Source organism: Antechinus flavipes, chromosome 4, assembly GCF_016432865.1.
Source record: "Antechinus flavipes isolate AdamAnt ecotype Samford, QLD, Australia chromosome 4, AdamAnt_v2, whole genome shotgun sequence".
NCBI lineage: Eukaryota > Metazoa > Chordata > Mammalia > Dasyuromorphia > Dasyuridae > Antechinus > Antechinus flavipes.
The window spans coordinates 369,279,801-369,300,809 of record NC_067401.1 but is presented as its reverse complement, the minus strand read 5'-3'; the positions used below and the strand labels follow the sequence as shown (position 1 = coordinate 369,300,809).

General features: G+C 34.5%; 1 protein-coding gene across 4 annotated transcripts in view; it reads right to left on the bottom strand.

Moving 5' to 3' along the window:
- The window catches only part of ESRRG (estrogen related receptor gamma), a 608,771-nt gene that overhangs the window by 416,216 nt on the left and 171,546 nt on the right, over positions 1-21,009 (bottom strand). For all 4 annotated transcript variants that reach the window (XM_051998298.1, XM_051998297.1, XM_051998299.1 and 1 more), the window contains one exon: positions 4,791-4,853. The gene's annotated coding sequence lies outside the window, so the exon portion shown is untranslated. The remainder of the gene's footprint in view (positions 1-4,790; positions 4,854-21,009) is intronic.

Sequence of the window (21,009 nt, the reverse complement as noted above, 5' to 3'; positions counted from 1 at the left end):
CTCCTACAGCTGGAACATTTTGAGTAGGTAGCACACTCCATGTTGTAAACTGCTCATGCAGCAGGACTGAGAAAAAGGCATCTCCTGGCCACCGGCTGTTCCTAACTCCAGGAAAATGAAAATACAGCATCTCCGCACCTGTTCACCTGATGGTGAAGGAAGGAAAAGCCATTACCGAGTGACAGGAGACAAAAAACCAAAATCCACTTCAGCAACTCATCCCAGCGCTGGTGATTAATCTCACACTCCCACAGCCTGATGCACATTAACCAGATAATTAATAATTTCTTTAGGGATTCCGGCTCGGCAACTGTTTTATCAACCTGCACAGCATTAGGAGGGGAGATGCTGCATTTGTGATCAAACGGCTGGAACTGAGAAACCGTTGTGGAGGAATGGAGAGCTTTGCTGCAGTTTGTGAGCCTGCTTCTAGAACAGCAAGTGTGGTGCAAGCTGGCCATGTTAATTCTCTTTCAATATAGTTAGCTGACTTGAATATTCAGGGAATAAGCTCTTCTCTGCTACCTTCTACCCACTTCATTGAACAATTGGATTTTCTTCTCAAAAGAAGACTCCCTAATGTTATTATAGCATTTTAGAGTCACAGAGACATGGGGTTCGCCAGTGTGGATACAAATGATAATAAATGAGAGAGAGAAAAATCTCCCTGAAGTAGAATATATAAAAAATAAAATAAATTGACATGTTGCCAGAACCCTATAACCTAAGGCTTTCAACTAATTGGGTGAACAGTGAGATATTCCTTAGCATATTATAGTACTTGCTCTTAACTTTCTGCTGTTTCCTGTTCACAATCTTACTCTCAAGGACATAAGTCATAGAGAATCAAGATTACCCTGTCCAAATGCTCTGCACAAATTCACCACTCTAGTTGCATGTTAAAACTAGCCCATAGGACAAAGTCTCCTTTTTTTTTTTTTTATTAAGTTTTTAAGACTGTGACTAAAATCCCAAGGAGAATAATAAATCACAAGGAATGCTATTTAAAAGGCTCAGCATTAAGCTTTCACCTTATTCATTTTCTCCTACAATGTGAAAAACACTTTATTGAAAATATTACTTTATATTTTTATGAAGTTTATACTGAATGCTATTTGGAAAGAAAAGAAATGAGAATACAATTAAACTTCACAGAATCATCTGTGTGTGTGTATGTGTGTGTGTGTGTGTGTGTGTATGATTTGTACTTTGCAAATAAAATCATAAATAATTTTTAAATGATAACTATGTTCTTGTGACATACCTTTCTATTATAATATAAACTCCACAAGGGCAGGAGAATTTTATCTTATTTTTTTCCCTTTAGAATCCAGGATAATGTCCAGCACACAGTAATAAAATAACTTTTTTTTAATTGAATGGGTCAATTCTGACCTACACAAACCTGGATAGTCTAACTATATATTCTCTCAGCACTGTTCCCTGAAAGAGAAGTTGAACAGTCAAATATGCTGGGGAATCATGTTGCATGAAATTACCAAAATGAATCTGTCCAACAAGCACACAATTCCAAAAGGATAAACTTTGTTCTCTGATGGAGATGTTGGATAAATCTTGTTTGTGTTTTTTTTGTTTTTGTTTTTGTTTTTTGAGCAGCAAGAGAGTCTGAATAGATTTAAGTTTTGGAGCCAGTTAAAGGAATCTGTATTGTACAAGTATCAGATATTCAGGTTGCTGAAAGCTGAGTAGGGAGAGTAGTAAAAGCACTGTGGAAATAAAGTTCTGTGGAAATACACATGTATCTAGACTCATGGCTTTTTTTCCCCTCTCTCTTTTTCTTCTTTCTCAAAATGGCTTGATGCCAAAGCAAACTCCATGAAGAGCCTTACAAAATGGAAATAGCATTTTAAAATAACTATAAACTATTTCAACCACTAATTGTTTTTAAGATTTCACTATATGCTACTAATTGAAAATGTGTAGCTCTTTCCATTCATTAGCTTTATTACAAGTGCTCCAATGAATTAAAGGAAAATCTGTCATAGACATCTTCCTTGAAACTTTCACTAACCTATGCTAGCACATGCTTGGTACAACAGATATAATTCTCATTAATTCAGCAGAAGCCACTAGCCTGAACAGAAGATGAGAATGTGAGTTTATAATGACCAGGCCACCATCAATTCATGTACACACTTCATTACAATGCCAGTATCTGAAGACCAAGATAGCACTGCTTTATATATTTAAAGTGAGACAAATTGTACATCACTAATTACACACAACACATGTATGTATATATATATGACATATGTATACATGTCATACATATAACATGATTTTTATTGTTATCAGACACCAGCTTACACTATAACTGGTTACTATAATTCACTGTTGCATGCTGTAAGATATGTCAAAAAGCCCGAGTTATTACCTTCTAAGAGTTTATAATATTAATTAATTAGTACATATGTGAACATAAAAGGGTACAGTTCAAAATACAAACAGGTGTTTCAACATATATGTATCATGTCTTTAGCTATGTTCCATATAGAGCTTCTCTCCTAGAATTTCTAAGATGGAAGATCAGGGATAATAATTTCTATCATTAAAAATGTTTCTATTTTTTTTCTTTTTTTTTTTTTACAAGCACTTAACAAACCTATAATAGATCTATATAAACTCCTCAATGATTACTGGCAAATATTAATTAAATTCAACAAATATTTACTAAGTACCTACAACTGACCACTGTCTGAACTATAATCTACTACTACTACTATTACCATGATTATAATTATTAAGAGATGAACTTCTTGAATTTTAGAATGTTATTATAGAATTAATCTTCTAACTGTGCTAAAGAATGTGATATGGGAACATTGTTTACTTTGGTGTTTCCATTTAGACCAGATCTTGGTTTCAATTGATTATAATTTTTTTAAACATTGTCTATAAAGTATATAAAATTTTAAATTATTTTCTATGCTATAGGCAGGAGGCAAGGCAACATAAATTAAGTGTCATATTATATGAGTATAAGAAAAAAGTTGAATTTTTTTTTTATGTAGGCCTTTACGGCCCATGGTTATAACAAATAGAGAAAAAAAAAAGGAAAGAACTGGGATAAATGTTCTATTGTTCTATTGATACCAACCTATAAATTTATTTTTATTATTAATGTATTATGTTTCTCTGTAAACAATGAAAACATTCCAAAAAGCACTAAATAAACTCTCTTTCATAGGTCCTGATCAAATAAGGATGGAGAAACCAACTTAAGTTTTCATATCAGACTCACTTTCCATTTTTATTTGCTTCTCTCTTCCCATCCTTTTTCATCTTTAAAAGATAAACTTAGTAAACTAGTAAGCAAAACTATGAGTCTCAATCTTAGGTATTAAACAAGATACTAACAAATCAACTGTAATATTTTCTGAGGAAATTATTCATTTTGTTACTATTTGTGCAATGTAGGCAGGCTTTCGTTGCTCCTAATTCAAACTTTTAAAACTTCAAACTTGTAGTTTCTCTGTTATTCTAACTCACTGGAGAAACTCTTGAGGAATGGAACTCCCAAGGTGCATTGGGCCTAGATTTTTAAGTCATGTTAAGTGCCATAGACTAAGACCTGCCACAAAAAAAGGAGAATGAGTGAGAACTGACTAGGAAGGAGAAAGCAGTTCCATGGAGAAAACTCATAAGGATAAAGACTTAGAAGAAAGTAGCCATAAGACTTAGATGACAAAAATCAACAGCAAGGCTGTTAGAGTCATAAGAAACAGGCCCATTATATGGCCCAGCTATTATACTCAATTTTTTGGCTTTGATTCTAAAACATCATTTGTTAGTATCACTGGGACTAGAAAGAAATTCAAAAGGGAAGTAGTTTCAGATCTTGAGTTTCTCTCTGAGTGCCAACAGTCTTAACTGATGGTGTTCTCCTACTACGGAAAGAAAACAGGGAATAAAAGGGATTTGAGTATAACTTGCTAGAAGTATGGCAGGTAGCTAGTGACTGCCATTTTTTGTGAGTGGTACAGAGAAAGTTTGCTTTTTGATTGAATTTCTTGTTATTTATCTTCATATTCTGCCATAATTAAAGGCTTTCTGCCTATGAGTTCATGTTTTTTTTATTTAGCTGAAAAGAGATATATTGCTAGGGAATTGGGAGTAAAATTTTGCATAGCTGATAACCCAAAACAGCACAATGAATCTAGAAAGTAGCAAAGTGGTCTCAGAATCATGCGGGGTCCAGGATTACATTAAAATTAGAAATGTATTTGTATATGCACCTGACCCCCACATAGCAGTCTCATATTGGTATTATTATTATGAAATGATTATTAAATGGGTTTCATCACATAAATCTAATAAAACTTTATTCATTCATTCACTTTTTAAAGCATTTCCCTGTATCATTTCCTAAGTCATGAAAAGTACTGTAATTTTCTAAACTTTTCAACCTCTGTCAATAGAGGTAAATATAGATATGAATTTGAAGAGAGCTTCAACCATGTAAACCAGTATAATTTCCAGCTGTTTGAAAACTCTTGGAACAAAATCGGTTTAAAGTGCATTCTTGTAATTTTAACATCTTTGTATATATACACCAGCAAGGTAATGTTCCAAACACTCTTGCAAGTTTCTCTCAGTTTGTCATTCCCATATTTTCATTCTCAGTGTATCCAGCAGGTATTGTGACAGAGCTATAGCCAGCAACTTGTCTATACATGCACAAATGTAACTTGTCAGATGGATGGGAGCAACAGTACTTTACAAACAGAGGAGATAAGAACCTCGCCATCAGGCAAGTGACAAGAACTCACCCTTTCAGCTCTGGGAGTCTCCTTCTCTATCCTCTTCCGAGTATTGTAGAGCTCCCTGGAAAACTATAAGCAAAGAAGAAGTACAAGGAATAGTCAGTCATGATGCCATAACCTATTGAATAGGTGTATCTGATTGCATATAATAAATACCACAGTTATGCTTCCCTCAAATTCCCACTAGTAAACATATTGTTTCATTCAACATTATTACATATTTGCTCTACTTCTCTCTGGCTGACTTTAGAGAATGAAACTGTCTTTCAGAATCATATGATTAAAAAGTATACTGTAATCTTTTGTACATAGTAGGGATCTGTGAACTTGCACTTTTAAAAAATGTGTAAGTATGGGGATCATGGCAATGCAGAACCACACAGACTCTCTTGACTGAGAAGGAACTTTGTCCAACTCAGAACCTGAAACCTCTTTGCTCAGAGGTGCTCTTAGAAGTTCCAACCCACAGTTTTAAGAAGCTGGACTCCAGAGAATAATACCTAGTTGCATTATGTGAGTCCTGAATTCATCTTATCCCTGTCATGACTGCAGAAACAAGAATATTTTGGAATATTAAAGCCATATTCCATTTTGCCCTTACAGAAAAAAAAATGCATTTTTCCTCTTGCTCACTCCCCTCTATCTATTTAGAATCAATACAAAAGTTTAAGCCAACCCAATCTCCAAATCCAAGTAAAAGCCAATATAATTTGCTGTTGTTGTTGTTGTTATTTTTAAACCCAAACCTACACTCCTTTCGTACAAAGAAATATGAACTTCTGTTCCCATATGATATCATCTCAGGAGGTAAGGGCATATCAACTCAAGACAGTGTCGGAAGGAGATTTGGGGAAAACATCATTGTTAACCATATGAAGGCAACAATGAGAGAAGAAATCAGCAAGGGCTATTTTCTATAGATCAGGAGTTTGACTATGTCTTATGGACTAGACGTGCTGATCATACCACATGCCCTTTCCCACATAAGGCAACATCAAAAGCTTTCAAAAGAAACATAGAGCGACAGTATCCTCATTGGTATGCAATGTGACAGTTCAGATCCAAACTCTGGGCTACCTTTTGAACTATCTGTCAGGGGAGGAAGACTGTTATTTTCCTTTATCTTTTACTTTTAAGAACTTTTAGCACTTGTGATTCTCCCTTTGCCTGTGCTCCCTCTCTGTAGGTCTCTCTGTATGTGTGTGCCCCACTCTCTCTTTCTCCCTTTGCTTCTCTCTTTCAGCCTAGATTCAAGCATTAACCTTTGATGTAACATTTTTGCTCCACATCAGAATGGATAGAATGAGCTTCAGAGAAGCAATTGAGTTGAGAGAATGAAAAGGATGACATCACTTCAAACGTGGACTTTCCGGAAAATTATCCTTTCAAGCATTCCCCTGCGCTGTCTACTGGGGACACTCTACTCTCCCTGACCACTGCATGTTGCCTAGGTTTCATTTGTTTTGATAACCATTTGTTTTGTGTCTCTGTTCACAACTTTTGAGTGTGTATGTGTGTGTGTGTGTGTGTGTGTGTAACTCAGGCTTGAATAAATTTTCAAGTTTCTGTGTTCATATTATAACTCCCAAATGAAAGACAGGAATTCATTATCATCAGTTATTAGTTTGATAATTCTAAATAAAGTCAATATAAACATTTACATGGCCAACTGCCCAGGAAGAACATTAGGAATGAGAATATGTGACTATGTAACTAATATTCTCTCTGTTCTTGTGCATATGGTGCTACACACACAAATAAGGTAGAAGGAACAGAAACTTCAACATGGGTTGGGTTCTGTTATTTCCTTTGTATTCACTAATTTTCAGTAGAGATCCTTCTTTTTTCTTTTCATAATGAATGCATTTCTTCCCAGTCTCAGATCCTGACCATTTAGATAGGTATTCAGTATAGACCCTTACCAATATGCCACTGGATTTTTCTGCCTTCTTCTAATGCACTGGGATCATCTATATAGAATGCTCACTTTCATCTCACCTGGAGAAAGAGCAGGCTATTTCCTTGGTAGGATTTCTCATATTTTAATAAAAAGTTAGTTAATTCAACTCCAGGAGCTAATATAGTGATGTGAATTTGTTGTTCAACTTTTTAAAAATAAATGTACCCGTCTTTAAATTCATCCTCCCCCCAAATATTTTGCCACATTTCCAAACCTTCAATTTTTAAACTTGTGAAGTCTTAAGGAAAATGTAATCCATATGTCTATGATTCATTTACACTCAGTTCATCAAAATTCTGTTTTTGTATTAAATGTCAAAATGCCTTTTATGTCTCTATTTATGAACTTTTAAAAGTCTTTATTTTTAAATTATAAGAGAACAGGTTTTGCCAAGTTTAAGATCTACAAAGGCACTCAGAATTCTGATCTAAACATCAATTTCTGGGAGAGCTAATTTTGTTTACTCCTGGGAAACTTCCTGTTTTAGGAAACATACTTCCAAAATTTATTTGAAATAATTACAAGGTTTTTAGATATATAATCTCATATCCTTCATTTCAGAAGATGTGCTGACTACTACTAAGGTATACATGGGTGATTTTGATAATTAGTGTGTATCACAGTCCTTTTCATAATAAGAGATTATATGTGCTAAATGTCTGCATGATGGGTAGAAATTTAACTATACAATATCTAATCCTTAAGATTAGGAGAGAATTCTGACTGCTTTGTTATTCATGTGTGAGAGTGCACTTCTTAGAACTTGTAGCCTTTCCTTTCTATATCAGCAAACTTCTATGCTCAGCACTGCACATCTGCTTTTTCAGACACAGAAAGCTCATTGTCTTCTTTAACCCTTACTCAATCTCCCATTCATTTGTTTCAAATCAACTAAAATTCTGTGAGGTTAAGTACACAAGAAGATAAAATTTTATTTTTTTTAAAAGCTTATTTCACAGAAAGCTAAATCTTATTGGAATGTACAGTTCCAAATGAACTTTCTAAATACTAGTAGCTACCAAGTGAGTATCAAAGGCACAATAAAGAATCCTGAATTGGGAGGAAGGAAATGTGGGTTCCAGTCCCCAATCTGTCACTCAAATACTTTTGGGAAAACAAGGAAGTAGACTAGACAATCTCTAAGGTCCCTTTTCATTTGAAATTTGTCTTACGCTTAAGTTTTAACATTATCTTTACTTAGTTTCATCAAAAATTTACCTATTCATGTCATTTTACAAGAAGACAGTCTAAATGAATGGCACCCAGCTCAGGTAGCTCACTGATAAGATAAACTATGCAGAGCACAATGAGGATGGTTAAAGATCTTGAGTCTATGATCTATGAGAAGCAATTGAGGGAACTAAAGAAGTAGAGCTTTGATAAAGAGAAGACTCAGGAAGAACTCATAGCTAATGTTTATGTGAAGAACTATCATGTGAAAGAAAGATTAGGCTTGTTTTTTAGTCACAGAAAGCAGAACCAGGATCTCTTTATTCTCAACCCCCAAGTTTGATAGCAGTCCAAAGGAGACCTGGTATTAGTCAGGTATCCTGACACCTTTATTGAATTGAGAATGGATGGAATTTTTATACAACCTAGTAATAATGGAGGTTTCTCCACTGTAGTCTCTTCTCTATGGCTCAGTGCCCAATCCACTTAGATATAATCTCCAGTCACAGAATACTTGGGGACTGAGCAGAAATTATTATATTATTTCAGCTAAATGAGATTCTCATTCCTTTAGTCAATTTGAATGTCCATCCCTAAGAAGCTAAAGCATACACTCATGATACTGACACTGTTAATAGTGTAAATAGGCAAATTTAAGTGAGACATCAAGGGAGGAGGAGGGAAGTGTTCTTAATCATTAGAACAATCCCAAAGTTGAAATGGACAGTGTTGGGAGGTAGTAAATTCGCTATACTGGAGGTCTTTAAGAAATAGCTGGATGAGGACTGTTTAGGGATATTATAGTGAAAATTCCATTTTAGATATGTTAGACTAGATTGTCATGACAATTCTATTTACATTTCAAATTCTATGAATCTGTGAACGTCTTGAGATACCTTCCCCAAAAGTTAGTTTCCCAAAGTTTTCAAGAATGAGGAATATCAAATCTCAGTTTTTAATTCTCATTGTTTCAACTACCTTTCTCCAAAAATCAAGACTTTACTGAACTACAGCCAATATCTTTGCACCCAGAATCTATTAGAGAAGCGTTCGTGTTCATCCCCTAGCAAGATAAAGCCATGTTTGAGTACATCACTTTTGGGTTTCAGGTGAAAGGTGACTTGTTGTAAAGAGTTTAAACAGGGGATAGAAAATATTGATAAACTGGCAATGTGAATACCTACAAATCTAAATTTGTTGCTATTTCTAGTAAACAAAAGTGTTTTTGTTATGTCTTCAATACTTCAAAAAAAAGCTGTGATTTTCTTCTATCTGGATTCTCCCCAACCCAGTACAAAACATAAGCCTGCAACATCTTAGTATATGGTTTCATGACTTTCTGTGGCCAAAAATAAACATTACCAAACAGCCAACTATCTAGTGATGAGATTCTCTGAATTTAGACAGGCTGTCCTGTCCTGTATTATCTAGGTCTTTTAAATTCCTCAATAAGAATTGTCAGAGCTTGCCTTCTGTAGGCATAGCTTTCAAAAATCCAGAATTAACTTTACATCATCACAGTATGTGATGACTTTAATGACTTTAATGAAAATGTCTCAATCCTGACAGGGTGATTTTTTTTTTAATTTCAAATTAAAGAAATACAATATAGTCTAACATATCTAAAATGAAATTTTCACTATAACATAACATAACTAAACAATACTCATTGATCTTTTGCTTAATTACCTCCAATACTGTCCATTTCAACTTTTGGATTCTTCTAATTATTAAGAATGTTTCCCTCCTCCCTCCTTGATGGCTTGCCTAAATTTGCCTGTTTACACTAGTAACAAGGTCAGTATCTTGAGTATAAATAACTCCACACTGCCACTTCTTGCTGCTGTTGGACTCTTTCTTTGGTGAATTAGTCCTGTGTGGAAGAGTCTCATATACTGCTATAGCACTGACCTACACTTTAATTTGAATTTTAAGCAGAATCAAGTATTTCCTTAGTTCCACCCACCTGTCAGCATATAGCTGCATAATAAGATAACACTTTCATTTGATTTTAAAACACTAGACACCTTCAGAAGACTTCCATGGGAAATGAAGAGAACAATTGCATTAGGCTTTGTTTTAATAAGCCCAAGATTCAGTGTCTCTGGCATCATGTTATGCTACTATGAGTAGATGCCAAATAAACCCTCTGCAAGGGGAAAACTGCTATGAATGACAATGTTAGAAATACATGGAAGCAAGGCTTTTTTCAGGAAGATTTACTGAAATTGTGCCTCATTCAGGGAGTAGTTTTTGCTACTTAAAAAAAAAGAATTTTGGAAGAGATGGCTATTTAAAGAAAAAACTTAGGAAAGTCACATTTGTATTACTCAAATTTTTAAACTTCAGAGATAAAGAAAACAGAGCCAGAATTTGTCATTGACTTTAAAAAGTGATGGTTCTTTAGAAAACATGGAATGTCTGTTTTATTTAACTTGCTCATGTTGTAACTTATATATCGTTGTCACCAGATTTGATCAAAATCACCCATGAAGCCTGGAAAGCAAAGTGAATTCTGTGAGTGCACACATATGCACACATGTACATGCTTATGTATCTGGGTTTTATAAAGTATTACATTAATTATAAATATTTTATAATATTTGATAATGCCTACTTTTTATGTCTTATTGGAAAAAGACATGATAGATATTTAAATTAATTTCACTCAAAAGTAGAGTTCTATAGGTTATTCTATAAAATTTAGATAAAAAAGTCCTGAACTAAGAAAAAGTCAATATGAATACAGTGCATCAGTCAAAAAATGCACCCATTTCAATTGTGTCATCATTTAGAATTTGTTTTCTCCCAACAGCCCTATAAGGTTCAAAGTACAAATATAATTATCATCCTTTTAAAAATCAGGAAACAAATGCTCAAAGATTCAAAATCACATAGTTAGCACATGACAAAGTTAAAATTCAAGCCCAATATTCTAATATTATAACAAGTGATTTCCTTACCATACTATAGTACCTAATGAAGTATGGTCTAATACACTAATGGTATATGGTGTGGCTATGGGCTGACATTGCCCCAGAGAGTTTTGTGGCATTTTTCTAATGTCATGGGGAAGGGATAATTTATACTTCCCTCCACCAATCCTGTATCAAATGGATGAAAACCGAGGAAGAACAGCAATAGCTTACTGCTCTTAGAAACTTTATCAATGGATTAACAAAATTGCTAGCTGACCTGCTTAGAAGATGCCATATTGCCCTATAGGATCACATCTTAAGTTTCTTACTTTATTAATAATAAAAAATACTCCAAGTGGTTCATCCAAATAAACAAAAAAATAATAGTACAATCTATGTATTTGAAAGCTATTATCTTAAAAATAAAATGTTCACAAAAATCAAAAAAGATGTTATTATAATTATTCCTTTATATGTACGCGTATATGCACATTTCTAATCTCTTATGAATTAGGAATGAGGAAATGGTATTATAAAGTCAATAGCACAGATCACATCTGTAAAGGAGTTATAATTTGGGAGCCAGAGCACAGTATTTTAACTTTTCTATTCTATTCTTGGTCTTCACATAACTCACTGTGTGACCAATGTTTTGTGACCTATGTTTCTCCATCTAATGTAATGTGAAAACAATAATATCTACCTTAGAGAGCATGAGAAAATACTTCTCATGACACACTTTGAGATCTTAGGATAAACTATATAGCCTGTTCTTATGAAATTAAAATATTCAGTATGATTTAACATACCCCAAAATGATGATAACTTTATAAATTTGATATTTTCTATCTGCTGTCTAAGAACTGTGAGTTATAAAACCAGCTTGAAGAGTTTCATCAACAAAATTTCCTTTTCCTAGATCAAATTTAAGGGGCAACGAATAGCAGGCTCCTCTATGGCTTTCATGGAGAAATTTGGGAATAAACATGTCAGCAGGGGACAAGTAATTCTTTTCATTAGTGTATAAGGACTCTGGGAAGAATATGGTACTTGCCTTCTCTGTTCATTATCTGGATGGAATTACTTCAGCTAAAAGGTTAATAATTACACAAATAATTTACACTTTCTCAGTTTTCATACTGTAATCTTATAGTTGCAGGATTTCAACTCTGCTTCCAGAGTCCACTACAGGCTGAATGCAAAATAACGAGTCCAATTGGCTGAATAGCTTTGGATAGAAGGGCAGGAAATGAAGGAAGGATGATGGTTCTTAAACATTTACTTAATGAAGCTCAGCAATATGATATTAGCAGCACCAGCCAGTTTGCTTCAATCTTGAACATATTCACTGCTTTTTTGTTACATTGCTGTATACTATGTAGGTCTTCAATTTCTCCTATTCTCCCTCTAACCTTTCTCTGCCTGCAAACAGGGTGTCATTGTTTATTAAAGATAACTAATGCCCTAAGTCTTTATTTACTTCTGTTTATTGCTATTTTAGCAAGAGTCACCAGAGAGCAGCTATGCCTCTGGTCCACTAGGGTTCTTTAATCACTGTTAGTAGGTAAAATCATCTGTGACAACTAATCCAAAAAGCAGATTATATTTATTTTGGCTACAGTGGCTTGCAATTCGTTAAAATCAACAAAGCCTTTTCATTAGCCCCCTGCTGATGTCCTAAAAACAGACATTTCAAGGGTCTCAAAGCACAGAGCTACACATATGCAGCAAAGCTAAGTCTGACAGATTTGTAGTACCATTCTTAACATAAAATCTTATTAAACTAACAAACAAGAAACCAAACCTCTCTGCTTTCATACAAAGGCTTAATTAACTGCCCTAAAGAGCAAAATCAAAATCATATATGCGAGGTTTCCTGAATTTGGAATCAAGACAAACAGCAGCTGAAAATTGTATCATTTATGAAGGGGGAGGGTTAATAAGAAAAAAAAGCTAAACAAAACCAGATGATTATTTTTAATATGGCAAAAGATTTTTTTTTTAAATTGAGGTAAAAATGGTAGGAGGAACCTGAGTATGGAAGGCCCCCAAAAAGTAAGGTTTTAATAAACTAAACTGTTAGTGAAGTCAGCAAATCAAATGAGCTGATTGCCAAGGTCTCATCCTAGGTTTTACTAGTGGTTAGAAACATCTGCCAGAGGTTAGAGTGGGGGCAGAGTATTTTAGGGTTTTCATAACCCCATCAGGACTTCATTTAACTTCTCTTTTCTCTTGTATGCAGTAATAAGACCATTGCCTTTTCTGTAGTATTTCCCTCATTCCCTGCAGTTATGCAGGATAAAACATAAAAGAGGAGGGCTTCTTTATTCCTGAGTTGGATCATTCGACTCCAACTTCAGAAAAGGGGGCATTGCTGAAGGGAAGCTCATAGCAGTGATTCTGCCCAACTGCCATCACTATGTCACCACACAGCAGCCATAATTAATGAACATATCAAAAGGTCTACTCAAGGAGCAGGAAAGGTAGACAATGATTTATGTTTACCTACAGGGAAAATTATTTAGCTTCGCCACATCTTTCAGAATAAAGAAGCCCAGAAAGATTTCAATATGGCATGGTATCTCCTAAACCTGGAGGGGAGTTCAGGGAGAGAACCCTACTGAAAAATGAAGAGAAGAATAAACCTCAATGGAAAGAAGCTACTTCTACCAGAATTATTCTTATTTGTTTGTAAACATTATTTGTTCTCCAGCTATGATTTGACCATCACCATGCTCTATGAATTACCATGGCTGCGAAAGCAGTAGAATGACTTGCTTGTTCCCCCGCCCCCCCTCACATAATCCTGAACAATGTCAAGGATGATTACTAGATGACTCCTCATGCAAGCTTTTACTCTAAAATCCAGATTTCTACTGGAAGCCAAAAGCAGTCCTTGTAAGCAAAAGCCCTCTGCTCTCCTATGCTCAAGTGACTGGTGCACCAGGCTGCCTGGGAGATAAAATGTCCAGTTTGTCATCTTGAAGGCCACTGTCCAGCAGCCTCTTTAGCCAGTTCTTTAGTTTCTTTGGTTCAGATCATGAGTAAAACAGTCTGTCTGTAAAAGTAGATAATAAAATCCAGCCTGGAAGGAAAATCCACATACAAAGCTTCTCTCAAATGTCTAATCAGAGTTTTGTCCACAGGGAAAACTGAGCCACATCTGATATACAAGTTATCATTTTGGCTCTCCATAATTAAAACTATTGTTGCCATGGCAATTCAAAGAGTGTTGCAAATAGACACACAGTTAATGTCATGCCTTTCTTGTTGATACAATTTGCAGTCCCAGTCTGGGTTTGTGGTAGGACAGAACAAATGTGACTTTGGCACGCTACAGTATAACACCAGCTGACGTGAGGGGACTGGAAACTATATTATGCACTGCAGGTACAGGATTCAAGTGTTTTCCCCCAGATCTAGCACTCTTTTATTAGAAAAATTCTTAATAAACAGACAAAACCTGACCTGTAGTGGTGGGGCCCTGAAAGACAGATTTGGGACCAGTGAAAGAATCACGTTCTCGGAGTCAAAGGAGACCCCTACACTGTTCTTTGCCTTTTCTCAAGTGAATCCATCTATTGAGCTGAAGAGAATAACTCTGACACAATTAAGTGACAATAATGTAAATGCAAAAAGTAGACTATGCAAATATCTAATAAAAATAATTTCACATATATCATAACACATTTTTCATCAAAAAATCTTTATGGTTCAGTATATTTAATTTTTGACAGTGAGGAAAGGGTTGGTTGTTTTCCCTGTAGGAGAGAAAGAATTTGATTTTTACTGTTTTTAGGATTGTGGTTATAAGTCTAGTAAAAAGATCTGGTTTCTTTTGCTGGCTGGAGAGTGACTTTACAAACCAGTAATAGTTTAGAGATCAGGGGGAAAAATGGATAATGTTTCGCTTAATGCTGGGGACAGTAGCTCAAGATGTTGGAAGTAGCATATAATGTTTCCCCTGGGGGGATCTGAAGGTAGCAGGGTAGCTGACAAAAAAGCCAAGAGGGCTTTGTAAGTGAAGGGAGCTTTCATCCTGGCAAATAAGTAACGGGAGTACATGGAGGAATTTTGAATGCTGCATGCTGTCACTAACCTAGCTTTCTCTGCAAGAAGAATAGCTAAACACAGCACCAATTACTATATTTCATGGCCACTCTGTCTCACTGGGATACAACTTGTTGTGGGATTAGTGTCTAGAGAGAAATTCTCAAATAAGTGGTTATGGTTACTAAAAGACTATATGCTCAGCCATGGCAACCTTCTTTTAATTTCAAATGTGATCCCAGCCATAACCCAATAGCTCTGCCCTCTGATGACAGAGTAAAATCTAATGCTGTGCCTGAAACTTTATAGATACTTCTTTAGTGTTAGGCCCATAACACATATACAACACTTAAAATTAAGTCTCCATTTTTCTATCTTGCCAGCAAAATAAGAAGGGCCTATCCTATGAGCAAAAGTTCTTCTGGGAGTTCAGGGAGACTTTCCCCTAATCAAATATGATGACAAGCCAAAGAAAAAAACCACTTACCATGGAGGCTGGGGGATGAATGAGAACAAAGTTATGAATGCTGACTTGGTCTAAGAGAGGTCTAGTAAACTGACAGACAGGAGTCTTTGCTGAGAGCAATTCAAGGATCTGGGGAATTTCAGCCAAACGCACAAAGGAAACATGAAAAGGGCCAATGTGCTGAACCTCTGTAAGAGAGGAAACAAAACCCAGCTGCCTTAATGGCAAAACAAACCCAGTTCAAGGAAGTATGTTTGTCCTGTTCTGTAGCTGAGGTGAGCATGATAATAAATGGGGCAGCTGGTAGGAACCTCTTGTCAGAAATACTACAGATATATTGGGGTCTTAAAAATCAAAACAGAAAGAAGTCATATACCTGCATTGTAGAGGAGTGACAAAGTGGGAAGATACCATCAATCTCAACAACAATTCCATTTATTTAAACAATGCTTTGACTCAAGACTTGTATATTTCAGATCTGAGAAAGTTTAGAAGTGATGCTCTTAATATAGATCATTCTGGAATATGCAAAGAAAAAATAGTAGCAAAGAAAAAATAAGAGGAAATGGGCCCCAACTGAAGCATGAAAAGCTTGAATTAGCTGTAAGGGAAAATATTTTGCATGTAAACTATAATATGTATGTGGTTTTTTTAAAAAGCTAAGATGTGATGTTGGGAAAGGAAGTTAATAATTGGGAATTAATTTTATGTACACATATAAATATACACATATTCACAAATATACCTACCTATTATTTCATTGATATAGAGAACTCCTAGCAAGAAAATAAGTTTGGGATATGAACAGTTAGCTGAGAAGGAAGTGTATGATAGTGGGATTTGGCTTTTTGGACCACAGTTTACAATATAGGGTTGATAGATTACTGGCTAGAGATGAAGTATATACCTAAGAAAGAATAAGAAAAAGAATCTGTTTTCAGGATGTCTTCCAAATTTAATTAAAAGTACTTTGAACTGAAAAGAATGGAGAAGATTATTCACATATATTCCTTGAGTCAGATAATCTAGAAAAGAATAATCATAAAGAATGAAGAAGAATTCAAGCTGAAATACACAGGAATTTACAGGAGAAAAATTCAAGGAGACAGTAGGAAAGGTATAGCATCATCTACAGACACACAAATGCCCAAAGTTTAAACAATGAATAAGAAAAATTAGAGATTCCAATGCAAGATGGCATTTGGTATTACAACTACCACAGAGATGTGATAGAATAGAACCCATGACTGGACTATACATCTGGATGAATATAACTATTCCAAATAACTAATAATAATAACAACAACAATAAAAACAGCTTACATTTATACACTAAGTGCCAGATACTGTGCCATTTGCAATTATTATTTTATTTGATCCTAGAGAACAACCCTGGGAGGTAGGTGCTAGTATCTCTATTTTACAGATGAGAAAACTGAGGCAAGAAGTTAAATGAATTGTCCAAAGTCACACAACCAGTAGCTAAGATCAGATTTAAACTCAGTGTACTATCATTGTGCCACAGTGATGTAAACAGGATATGTAAAAGGAATGGGGCAGGAGTGGAGGGGATAACAATGTATGTTAAGAAAACATATTCATCTAAGAAAATCAAAGAATTGTGTATGTGTGGGGGAGGACAGGGAAGCATAAAGGGGAATATTCAAGTGAAGCTAAAAGAAAGGAGAAATACAAGTGATTTAATCCCTAGGCTATACTACAAAATACTTGGACTGAAGATGTTAGATGAAGAGTGTAAGAAGTAGATGACAAGCTTGGAACAGAAAGGTATGATGGGGAACTTCAATTATCCAGACATCTGTGGAAGCTTTCCTTGTGCCAAAATCAGAACAGCTAATTACTTCTTTACTTATCCTAGTGAATATCTTCCTTTAAAAGGTAGAAGAATCAACAACTAAAATAAATTCTTTTCTGGAAATGAATTTCAGTAGAAGGAAGAATATGGTTATTAGGGTGGAAACAATGGAAACACTGGGGAAGAAATGCCTACCTTATCCTCAAATTGATGAGTGAAGAAAGGAAATCTGGTTTTAGTCTGACATATACTCCAAGATTCTGGGAAAGAAGTTTTCAAAAGGTTCATAGGAAAGAAAGATAGGCTCTCATAGACTAAAATGTTTCAGAAGAAGTCAGTGTAGGAGAGATGAGAGATGTATAATTTAATTCCAAAGACAGAAAGAGAAACAATTCCAATGAGGGGTAAAAAGGGTAGAGGGAACTTATTTTAAAAAATCCAATATAGGTACATAAGGAACTCACTAACCAATTTAGATTTTTAAAAGAAATATACAGAAACAGAAACAAAACCAGGGAAGAGAAAATAAATATGAGTAACGTGTGGTCCTTAGTAAAATGTCAGAAAAATTAAGACTCAGAATGAGCTGAGACTGGCAAGAGAAACTGAGAACAACCAAAAAGATTTTTGTTTGTTTGTTTTAAATTACATTGAGAGAAAATAAAGATCAAAGAAGGGATAGGCCCTTTGGTTAGGGTGGATGTAACAATGATAACTGACAATAGAGAGAAAGCAAATTTTACTTGTTTGGATCTTACTTAGTCTCTAAGATTTTAACTGAAGAAATGACAAAATCAAAATGACTAATAGGGCAAGTAAGGGAACAACAAGAGAATAATTAGCTGACTTTGATGAATTCAAGTCATCCTGGCCCAGATGAACTACATCATCAGTTTCTGAGAGACCTAGCAAAGATGATGACCAAAATGTTGTTAATGATATCTGAAAGATCATGGAAAACAAGAGAGGTACCAAAAAAAAAAAAAAAAAAAACTGGAGAAAGGCATATGTTGCAGTTTTTTGTTTTTTTTTTTAAAGTAAGAGTGATAAGATCCTGAGAAATTTTAAGAATGTCATTAAAGAAACCAGTGGGAACAGTTTTAGGAAGTAAAATGGTGACTGATTATAAAGATGAAGCATTATTTGTCAGGATTAATAAATTAGTAGATAAGGGAAATGTTGTAGATATAGTTTACCTAAATTTTAACAAAGTTTTTAATATAGTATCTCATATTATTCCCATGGAGATTGTGGGAATATGTGTATTAGATGATAATCCAAAAAGCTAGATTTAGAATAAGATATCTATACACAAAGACTTGATGATTCCACACCAATGTAGTGGGATGTGTCTGGGGAGCACCCCCAGCAATCTGTAGTTAGCTTATGTTGTTTAACATTTTTATCAGTGACTTGAATAAAGATTCACCAAATTCAAGAAGATACAAGTCTGGGAAAGACAACACAGTAGATGACAGAATTAAGATGCGAAATAATCTGAAGAAGTTATAGGGATCATCAATCTCTAATTTCCACACTAAATTCAATCTTATTTACAAATGGAAAACCATTCTTAGTTCAGAAATATACAAAAAGCAGATTGGATTTGACCCTCAATCTATACTTTGCTGACCACTGGGCTCTATCATTGAACCAAATATAATAAGATGAAATTTTATGGGAATAAATGTGAAATCCTGAACTTGAGAACAAAAAATTAACCTCATAACTATAAGATTGGAGAAGCCTGATTAAAGTGTAATTGTTTGGGAAAATCTAGGAATTTTAGTGTACTGTGAATATGATACAGGTCCTATCAGCATGATGAGGCAGCCAAAACAGCTAATGTGATTTTGGGCTACTTTAAAAGAAGCAAAGGTTACAGGAAGAGGGAGCATTTAGTTCTGGGCGCCACAGTTTAAGAGGACCATTGATAAACCACACAATATCCAGAAGAGTTCAACCAGGATGAAGAACAGTCTGAAGTCCATGACATAGGAATGACTGAAAGAAGTGGACATGTTTAATCTAGAGAAGAGAATATTCAGCTTGGACATGATAGCTACCTTCAAGTACCAGAAGGCTATCTTGAGAAGGAAGGATTAGATTTGTTCTGGTTGGTCTCCAGGGCAAAATCAAGGACAAAGACCATAAGTCAAAAAGAGGCAAATTTAAATGTGAAAGGAGGAGAACTTCTTATTGATTAGAGCTGTCTGAGGGAAGAATAACCTGTCTTTCCTTCTGGATAAATATCCACTACTAATTAATAAAGGTAAATGAATCCTTAGAAGCACTATGAAAAAAATACTAAGACATTAAGGGTTCTATGAAACAAGGATGTTTGGGAACCTCTGCATTTTGCCAAAATGTCTTTATCTTTAGTGGAGCGTCTTAAACTTTTTCCATCCATGATCTCTATTTGCCTGAGAAATTTTTACATGACCTATAGGTATATAAAATAGGAATTCAAATCAAACATGATAATAAATCATGATTTTGCACCCCTCACATTCAGTTATGTGATAACATATGGAATCACAGCCCACAGTTTAAGAAGCTTTGATCTATAGTAGGAATTTAAAAAAAATAATAAAATAAAATAATTATTTTACCACATATAAAAGAGATTATAAAGTATAATTTTTTATAAAGGAAATTAAATGTACTCTAGCAGTTATCTAATATATAAACATATGGAATGTCCTTTATAAAAATAGCAATTCTGAAGTTGCTACTGTGACATCTTTGGGAATGTATGTATGTATATGTGTAAGTGTGTGTGTGTGTATATACATACTTGTTTATGTATATACATATATAATACACTCATATATCTATGTTTAAATATGTAGGTATTGATATACAGAAAGATACAAGATAATTTCATTAGAAACAATAATACTTTTAAAGAGAATTGTTTTTACTATTGGTTACTTCTTCATAAAACAGTAATTAACTTTTCTTACAAGGATCTAAAGAAATGTGGAGAAAAATAAAGAAATTGAGAAGTATTAATGTACCCATAGAAATTTAAGAATTCTACTTTACCAGTTGATTGTAAGCACCAATATTAAATTTTAACCTATATGTCAAAATCATAGATTCCAAGGTAAGAGAAAGGAGGAGAGGGAGAAAGCCTTAACTATTTGTCGAAATTTTAGGATTGGGATGATGGGGAAAATGGAATATAGAGAGAAAAACTAAATATAAGCTAATGCTTGATTGTGCACATTAATGGAGGGGAGCAGCAATATATACAATACGAAACATCAGATAATCCAAAGATCAATTACTCTAAATCGTGTCTTCCCCTCAGCAAATTTACCTTCCTAATTATGATTTGCTGACATTTATATTAAAATTAGTTTGTATTCCCAAAGCACATAACAACTCATAGTGGGGGAAAGGATTCCCCAATAAAGAAGAGAGGCATATGGAAGCCATTCTGGCATGAATAATTTTCTATGAATTATCCATAAAGTGAGTAAACAACACATGGATAATTGAGAGTTGACTATATATCTTATTCATCTGTCTACTTCAAAATAATAATTTTTTTTTGCATAATGACAAGTATTTTTCAACCAGTAAGTTTAAGACTGGAATAACCAGAAGCTTTGATAAATCCTTCCAGCTTTCAGCTAATTCTCAACCATAATAAGCAACATTGACAAAGATATTAAGGATATGAAAGTAGTTACAAAAAGCAGAAACAAAAATTGCCTTTATAGTCCATTTTGGGTTGCAAAAAGATACTGAAATACAGTACAAAAATAGATCCAAGCAATTTTATTTAAACTAAACACAGCCCAAACTGAAGAAAATGGATCTCATGAAGTTTTCAT